A 9,884-nucleotide genomic window follows, 5' to 3' on the forward strand; every position below is an offset into this window, starting at 1 on the left:
GGTTACCATGGAGTGACAACGATACCCAAGAAGTTAAGAAAATTTTGTGAACTCGAAGGGCCCACATTCAATGTAGGATGGCCTCCAGAAGGGACGTTAGATGCTCCAATAGTGCAGCAGGTTTGGCTAATAGTCACTGGGAACCCAGGCCACCCTGATCACTTTCCGTACATCGACTCCTGGCTTGAAATTGCCCCAAATCTACTGCCTTGAAGGTGATTCATCATTAGCAAACAGAGCCAGGCAAAGGTTTTAGCCACTTTATCTGGAGGCTCACCCAGGGAGCCAAAGAAGGGACCCACTGCTCCTCTAATATTTGAAGGACATATGGAGGAATATATTGTCTTTCCACCTCCTCATGACTCTTCAAGCTCCCTCCCCCCTCCCCCGGAGCTTGAGACTCCTCCTGCATCTGTCTCTCCAGCCACAGCCAGAGAAAGTGCAGTTGCCACTGCGGTCAGTGCCGCCCATCTCCCCGCCGCTCTCAGACCCAGATAACCCACCCCAACATGGGCCAGCAGCCAGACTGCACCCCAGACCCAGACCTAAAACTCGCCGGATGCATGTAAAGGAGACGAGAGAGCATGAAAGACAGAATGAGGATGGACCAGTCCAGACCAGCCATTCCATGATGTGTTATCTACCTTTCTCTACAACCGACCTCCTCAATTGGAAACACAACACTCCACCATACTCCGAAAAGCCACAAGCAGTGGTTGACTTGATGGAGTCCCTCTTCCAGACCTACTGGCAGACTTGGGAAGATGGTCAACAGTTACTCCATACTTTGTCTAATTAAAAATAAGGATGACAGAACATGACAGTACCTAGAGGATCACACATCTCCAGGAATCAATGACCCTACTTTCTGGGCTCAAGCTGCATGCCTGAAGAACACCCAACATGGGATTTCACCACCGAAGGAGGTCAGGGCCACGTCTGATGATACCAGGAAGCCCTCCTTCAGGGAGTCTGACTGGAGTCAACAATCCCATGAACATGACTAAAATATCATCAGTCACACAGCACCCTGGGGAGTCTCCCGGAGACTACTATGAAAGATTCTGTGAAGCGTACCGTGTATACGTCCCGTTTGACCCCGTGGCACCAGAAAGTCAACAGATGGTAAATACGTCTTTTGTGGCACAGGCTGCCCCAGATATCCGACGAAAACTCCAGAAGTTGGGGGGCTTTGCCAGATGAATATCACTCAGCTGTTAGAGGTCATCAATACAGTTTTCACGAACAGAAATTTGCAGCGGAAAGAGAAGTGAAGACTAGAAGAGAAGGCCACGTTTCTCACAGCAGAACTAAAGAACAGATGCTGCTGTTTTTTAGCAGCATCTAAAAACCCCAACCACAAAAAGGGGGGAAGCCCATAGCCCCCTTAGCAAGGGACCAGTGTGGATACTGCAAAGGCAAGGAAAACTGTAAAATGTCCAAAATGGATGGGGACCTCAAAACCCAGCCAATATCTGGAGGAACCTCGAGGTGAGAACCTTCTTGATCTGGCCGGGGTAGAATTGGACTGAGGGGGACCAGACTCTTTTTTCTTGGCCCCCATGAACCCATGGCTGAAATGAGGTGGTGGGCTGAACAATAACTTTCATGGTTGACACTGGGGCTGGTTACTCCTTTGTTACTTCCCTGGTAGCGCCCATAGGCCAAAAGACAGCAACCATACTTGGGGCTACTGAGACACAGGCAATGCAACAGCCCTTCAGTCAAGCTCAACAAGGTGCACTTGGGGGTCACAAGGTCCGGCATGAGTTCCTCTACTTACTTGACTGCCCGATTCCTCTCCTGGGCCGCGACCTACTCTCCAAACTTGGGGCCCAGATACCTTTTGAACCCAGTGGACACACTGGCCTCCAATTAAACCCAAGGCAGAAGGAAACCCTGGTCTTGGCGATACCCCTGCCAAGGGAAGAAGAATGGAGACTGTTCTGTGCCCAGGCCTTACCTTGTCGCCCCTAAGAATTCAGGCTTACATTCCCCTCCCTATGGGCTGATGATAACCCGCCTGAAATAGCTTGCAATTGGGTCCCAATCATTGTCGACCTGATCCCTGCAGCTCAACCTCAGACACCAAGGCAGTACCCCCTTCCACTAGAGGCTAGAATGGGCATACAAGAGCACCTGACCAAGCTCAGAGAAAGAGGTATTCTAACTGAGTGCCAATCAGTTTGGAATACCTCCCTCTTGCCAGGCAAGAAGCCAGGAGGAGGACACCAACCAGTACAGGATTTGAGGGCCATTAGCAAAGTGACTGTTTCCTTACACCCAGTCATTCCGAACCCTCAGTATACTCTCCTCAGCCAAATTCCGTGGTCAGCCAGAAGGGTTGCGTGCTTCGACCTAAACGATGCTTTCTTCTGCCTCTGCTTGGCTCCGCAAAGGCAATCATTGTTTGCCTTTGAATGGACTGAGCCGGTTACAGAGCCCCAGATGCAGCTGACCTGGACACGACTTTCCCAAGGTTTCAACAACTCGCCCATTCTTCTGGGGGAAGCCCTAGGTTCAGATCTCGCTGACTTTCCGAAGAAAACCGCAGGATATGTCCTTCTCCAATATGTAGAAGACCTCCTCCTTTCCAGTGACACCCAGGAATACTGTATGAAAGGTACACAGACCCTCCTACAGCTCTGATCCTACTTGGGGTACCAGGCCTCTTGGAAAAAGGCACAGATTCGTCAGCAGCAGGTCTTATACTTAGGCTCCCTCCTCACAAAAGGAAAAAGAGAATGAGGACCGGAAAGGAAGAAAGTGTGGCACCACACTGCCACAGCCCCAAACAAAACGAGGCTTGTGTGAATGTTCACGGGCCAGAGGGTTCTGTCGCATTGGGAATCCTCAGATGCTCAGCCATAGTGAGGTCCCTCTATGACCTGTTGGGAGGACCGAACTGGGAGCCCCTCGCATGGACTGAGGAGGTGAGGGCCGCTTTCACAGAAATAAAGTTGGCTCTGGGACAAGCCCCAGCCCCTTGTTTGCCTGACATAGACAGACCCTTTAACTTCTACACACACGAAAAGAGGGCTCACTCAGAGCATGGTGCCTAGGCAATGGCCAGTGTTCTGTCCAAAAAACAAAAAAAAATACAAAAAAAAACCTTGATCCTGTGGCTGCAGGATGGCCCCTGTGCCTCAGAGCTCAGAGCCACAGTCGTGCTCATCAAGGTTGCAGACAAGCTCACACTGGGCCAAACATTTAATGTTAAGGTCCCACACAGAGTCGTGTGGCTCACAAGCACCCAAGGATATCATTTCCTTTCCATTTCTCAGCTGACACAATCCCAAGGCCTTTTCTATGAGAACCCAAAGCTCACTCTCAAAACAGTGTAAGAACACTAAACCTGGCCACCTTCCTTCCCACAGAGAGGGAGAACCTGACCATGACTGTTCTGGAGTAGTGGATGAAGTCTACGCCAGCTTCCCAGACCTCCAAGACCAGGGTATATCAAGCCCATAGATCACCCTGTTCAGCGATGGGAGAAGCTATTTAGAGGAGTGCAGCCAAAGAGCAGGGTATGCGGTCATGACAGCCATGGAAGGTCGGGAAGCCAAGGCCTTGTCGGAAGGATGGTCGGCACAATGGGCTGGACTCAGTACGCCTTCACCTGAGCCATCATTCTTAGCAAAGGTAAATGAGTTAACATTTACATCGATTCCCCGTATGGCTTCGCTACTGTGCATGTACACGGGGCCATCTATAAAGAAAAAGGCCTCCTTACCGCTTCAGAGAAAACTATCAAAAACAAGGAAGAAATACTAAAGCTTCTTGAGACCATATGGCTACCAGACAAAGTAGCTCTCCTACACTGTAAGGGACCTCAGAAATGAGATGACCCCATAAATCAAGGAAATCACCTGGCCGACTAAACAGCCAGAGTGTCTGCCTGAGGAAACCCAGGTGAAGCTCCTACCTACACTCTGACTCTTGTGCCCCAGAAGGAAGCCTCCCCACCTATGTACACAAGTGAAGAAAGAAGTTGGGCCTTGACAGAGTGGGCACACTAAGCAAAGACGGATGGTGAGTCTTGTCCCGTCATCTATGTGAAAGCACCTAGTGAAGGAAGATAACTAACTCACCCTTTTAGGGAAAACTGCTCTAGAGGTCCTCTTGAAAAAGAACCACATCAGCCAGCTGCCGGCATTATGCCAGGCTGTCAGTGAATAATGTGTAACGTGTGCCAAAACAATGCTTGCTCGGCCCCACGTCCCCTGCCTGGCTCACAAAGGATGAACTTAGGGGTGGACTTTACCAACGTACAACCAAATAAAGGGTTTAGGTACCTCCTTGTCATAATCTGCACCAATTTGCGATGCGTCCAAGCATTCCAGACCAGAATGGAATGAGGTCAGGAGGTGGCCAAAGCTCTTCTATGGGAGATTGGGCGCCAGGAGACTCTGTGTGGGTCAAAGATTGGAAGAAGGAACTTCTTATACCATGGTGGACTGGGCCTCACACTGTTATTCTAACAACTCCCACAGCCCCGAAAACTTCAGGTATCACCCCGTGGGTCCATCTCTCCACAGTTAAGAAGTCCAACTCAGAAGGACCCACAACCTAGCGAAGTGATCCAGATCCAGTCATCCCGCTTAAACCTACCCTCAAAAGGGAACTGACCCCTGAGGTGTCCAGCCCTGCTCCAGCCACACCAAGGGAGATGGATGGCTTGCACACAGCAGAAGCTTGAGGAATCAATGCGTGAACCAAGCCCAGGGGTTTGAATGCAACTCTGCCAACCCTTGCCCCTTCCTGGTGTCATAAGCCTGGTCTTACTTCTTACTGTTGGGCTGATAGAGACTGCGCCAACAAGCTGGACATGGTGCAAAAGATGCATCCTGGGCCTCACATACCTCCTCTGGATGGGAGGGTTACCAAGTATTGCCTGTATATTATGATAACCACTCTCACCCTCACAACTGCCGCTTATCCACTTTGCCCCCACCATTGTCATAGGACAATAAGGGGGTCCAGGGGGTTCAGCATCTTTCCCATCCTCCACAAAGATTGCTACATGGGAAAAACACCCACTCTCTGTCAGTCACCTGGTGCCCCAAGTGCTAAGTATTGGACCGAGGATATAACCAAACTATCTGTAACCCATGTCACAACAAGGGCCTCCAGAGAGGGAAGCGAGCTTGCTACACTTACCTTCCTCAATGGGGAATCTCGAACAGGGGAGGGCTGCACTACAGGGCCCTTGAAAAAGTTATAAAGCATACCCAGGTTAGGGTAATACAAGCCATAAAGGCGACCACTCTGCCAGCAGCCTACCAACGTTTGAAACTTCAGCCGTCAACCAGATGCCTACCAATTCCCCACTCCAGCATTGGGCCGACACTGCTCTACTAGTCCTCCATAAGAAAGATGATCACATGCAAACCTGCTGGATGTGCTTGCCCCTCAGCCAGAGGACTTACTTAGCTACTCTGATCCGTTTGACTGGGAAGCTCCTGAAAACCTCAAAACCAACTCCTCTGTCTTAATTGGACCCCTGGCCACTAGGGTCCATCTCCCAATGCCGACAATCTAATCCGTACAGTCCCTGAATTCCCTGTCTGTGAGGAAGAGATATAACCTTAATGAGGACTACAACCCTATGTTGCACCCTTGGGTGTTCTATCTGTGTTCTAATTCGGCCTATCAATGCTTAGAGGCCAACTGGACTCAGAAATGTTATTCCATCTTTCGGACCCCAGAGATATTTGTATACACTGAAGATCAGTTCCTAACAACCTTTAGCCCCAAGTCTCAGGCTAAACGGGCAGTCTTGCTACCCATTCTGATAGGCTCAGAAATTGTGACAGGAATAGGAACTGGATAAGGGGGCATAGGTTTATGCATAGCACTGTACCATAGACTCTCTCAAGAGCTAAATGAAGACATGGAACGGGTGGTCGATTCTCTGGGAACTTTACAGAACTGAATAAACTCTCTGCTGGCAGTAAGCCCCCAAAATAGACAGGCCCCGACCTCCTCACTTCAGAAAATGGAGGGACTTTCATCTTTTCGGGGGAGGAATGTTGCTATTTTTTAAACCAGTCAGAAATACTTACAACTATGGTTAAGGAACTAAAAAAGAAAAAAAAATAATTCCACATAGACAACAGGAAAGTACCAATCAATGGAACAAATGAGATCTCACGGATTGGGATCCTGGCTTCCTGCCCTGGCAGGGCCCCTCTTCTTCATAATTTTACTTGGACCCATTGGCCCCTGTACACTGAATACCATGGTACATTTTATTGAAAACACTGTTGCTCGCGAAAATACTGCAGGCATCTTAGCCTTCTGAGGGTACCAACCTAAAAAACTGAAAGGTGATACCTACTAAAAAGGTTTCTTAAAAGGCATAAAATGGGATAACGTTGGAGAAGTGAATAAAATACTGCACCAAAGATGGCCGGTGGGACTAAAAGGAACTCTGGTCTCTATCTTAGAGACCCCTCCTCCTGGTTCTGCTTCCTTTGTTTTCTGTGTGCAGGAAACCCCCACAGATATGGCAGCTGATGACTGTAAACTTCCTGCCCCACTTGCATTCAGCGCTCAGACGTTTGGAGAAACAGGGTCCTCTGAGCCCGCCGTTCCACCAAGATCTGCAATCCAAAGAAGATCTCCGAGCGCCACTTGGTTTTTCCGTCAGCCTTCCAGCCTGGTTCTGTAACATTATAAACACAGAAGTGAGCAAGACAGACCAAGTCCCTTCTTATACAGTATAAGGAGGCAGAGGACCATTAACTGGTAAACTAGTAATTAACAAGTGTACAAGGGTAATGGGGTGCTGGGACTCAACCAGCTCCAAGTTGCCGACAGCAAACATATGCTATATCACCCATCTCATGTATGGATCATAGTTCTAAGTGTTGTGACATTTATAATTGATACACGTGATAACTGCCAGGGTATTTCCCCTTTTTCCAAGTTACATTTATTTTGAAGAACTTATGTGAGTTAATGAAAGATCCTGGGGATTCCGAGAATCAGTAGAGGCTGGTGGACCAGGTTTGAAATAGCAGCCCCAGAGGTCAAAAGACACAATATCCAATCATGTTTTTTTTTTAACAACTTCATTAATGTTTAACTGATATACACAAACTGTACATATTTAAAGTACGTAATTGGTGGAGCACCTGGATGGCTGTCACTTGAGCATCAGACTCTTGATTTTGGCTCAGGTCATGATCCCAGGTTCGATTAAGTCCTTTATTGGGCTCCATGCTAAGCATGGAGTCTGCTTAAGATTCTCTCTTTCTCCCTTGCCTCTGTCCCCCAGTTATGAACGCTTCATCTCAGTCTCTGAAAAAAAAAAAGCCCTAACAAATAAATTACTTAATTAATAATTAATAATTAATACGAATACTAATAAATACAATTACATAATTTGGTAAATTTTGGTCATATATCCACCAATGTATACATAACAAGGAAAAGAATATGTCCATCGCCACTAAAAATGTCCTTGTATGCCTTAGATATGCCTCCGTCCCCCACGTCTTCCCGATTCCCATTCCTAGGCAATCTCTGGTCTGTTTTCTGTCCCTCCATATTATCTTGCATTTTCTAGAATACTATACAAATAAAATCATATAAGACATAGTCCTTAGTATTTAGGAGTGGGGAGTTGACTTCTTTCACTTAGTATTTTGAATATTATCCATAGTGTTGTGTGTATCAATAGTCTGTTACTACTTTGTTTATCCGTTCACATGTCAGTGGACATTTGTATTGTTTCCACATTTGGCGTATTTATTTCTTTTTATGAGAGAGAGATAGTGAGAGAGAGAGAGAGTGAGAAGGAGAGGGGAGGGTGGAAGGAGAGGTGGGGGAGAGATAGGGAAAGGGAGATGGAGAGGGAGAGGGAGGTAGAGAGGGAGAGGCAGAGGGGGAGGGAGAGAGAAAGAGAAAGAGAGAGCAGAGGGAAAGAGAAAAAGAATCTTAAGCAGCCTCCATGCTTAGTGTGGAGCTCAATGTGAGTCTCAATATCACGACCCTGGGATAGTGACCCAAGAAGAAATCAAGAAATCTACCAACTGAGGCACCAGGTGCTCCTTAGCCTATTGAAAACAAAGCTTCTATAAACATTCATTTTTTTCCTTTATTTTCTTTACGTTTCTTTACGTTTCTTTTCTTTTCTTTTCATTTCTTTTCTTCTCCTTTCTTTCTCTCTCTGTTTCTTTCTTTCTTTCTTTCTTTCTTTCTTTCTTTCTTTCTTTCTTTCTTTCTTTCTTTCTTTCTTTCTTTCTTTCTTTCTTTCTTTCTTTCTTTCTTTCTTTCTTTCTTTCTTTCTTTCTTTCTTTCTTTCCTTCCTTCCTTCCTTCCTTCCTTCCTTCCTTCCTTCCTTCCTTCCTTCCTTCCTTCCTTCCTTCCTTCCTTCCTTCTTTCTTTCTTTCTTTCTTTCTTTCTTTCTTTCTTTCTTTCTTTCTTTCTTTCTTTCTTTCTTTCTTTCTTTCTTTCTTTCTTTCTTTCTTTCTTTCTTTCTTTTTTTTTTTTTGTATGATCGTATACTTTGATCCCTCTAGGGAAAATATTTGAGAGTAGATTTGGCTGAGTCATAGAATAGGTTGCATGTTCAGCTTTTTAGGATACTGTCAGACTGTTTGCCCGGGTAGTTTTATCACTTTTACATTCTCATTAGCAGTGTGTGAGAATTCCAGTTCTTTCATATCCTAGCTAACACTTCGGAGCCCTGTCTTTTGACTTTAGACATCTTGTAGGCATGAAGTAGTAGTTGATCTCATTGTATCTTATTTATCTCATTGTAGTTTATATTTGCATTTCCCCTCATGATGGTGAACACATTTTCATGTGTGTATCTGCTGTACATATGTCTTTTTTGGTAATGTGTCTTCTCAAATCTTTTGCCTTTTTGTGGATTATTTAGCTTCAGAATATTGAATCTTGCGGACTGCCCGTATGTTCTAGATATAAGTGGCATTTCACATAGATGATTGGTAAATATATTCTCCCAGTCTCAGTCTTGATATTTCAAAGTCTTTGTTCTTTGAAAAGCAAAAGGTTTAGTGTGATAAAATCCAATCATATTTTTTCTTGTAATGAATCATAGTGTTGGTGGTGTAGCTAAGAAATATTTGCCTAACCCAAGATCATAATGGTTTCCTACTTTAGGTACTTTAAAAATGTTATCCTACTGTATTCTAGGTTGCATTGGTTCTGATGAGAAATCTTTTCCCTCCCGTTCCCTGGATTAAAGCAATTTGATTGTGGGGTGCCTTGGTGTAATTTTCCTCATATTTCCTGTCCTTGAGGTTCATTGACCTTATTGGAACTATATATTTTTAGTTTGCATCAACCTTACCAACTATAAATTCCAATTAGTTTCATTCTTTACTCAAATTAGTTTTCTTGTCTGTGTTCCCTGGAGATACAATTACATGTATATTGGATGGTTTGCAGGCATATTTTGTCTGTGTGTTTCATTTCAGACGATTTCCATTGCTATGTCTTTAGGTTCATCAACCTTTTTTTCTGCACTGTCTATATGCCTTTAATTCCATTCAGTAATCATAGACCAGATTTCTTATTTTAGTCATGGCTTTTGTCATGCGAAGTTTGGTTTAGGTCTTACATACCACTTGCATGTCTCTATTTAACATGCCCATTCTGCCCTATAAGTTCTTGGATATACTGATAAAAGTTATAATAACTATTTGAATGTTCTGACGTATAAATTATATCATTTGTGTAATTTCTGGGTCAGTGTCAGTTGAGTTCCCCTTCCTTACGTGTCTTATTCTCCTGCTTCTTTGCATGCCCGATAATTTTTTATGGGTTGCCAAACATGGTCAGTTTTAGCCTGTCAGATGCGGGATACTTTTAGATTCCTAAAAATATCCTTGCCTTTGTTTTGGGACATA

This window comes from Lynx rufus, unplaced genomic scaffold (genome assembly GCF_022079265.1).
Source record: "Lynx rufus isolate CCGP_SWC_20201006 ecotype Redwood Valley unplaced genomic scaffold, mLynRuf1.p SCAF_41, whole genome shotgun sequence".
Lineage (NCBI taxonomy): Eukaryota > Metazoa > Chordata > Mammalia > Carnivora > Felidae > Lynx > Lynx rufus.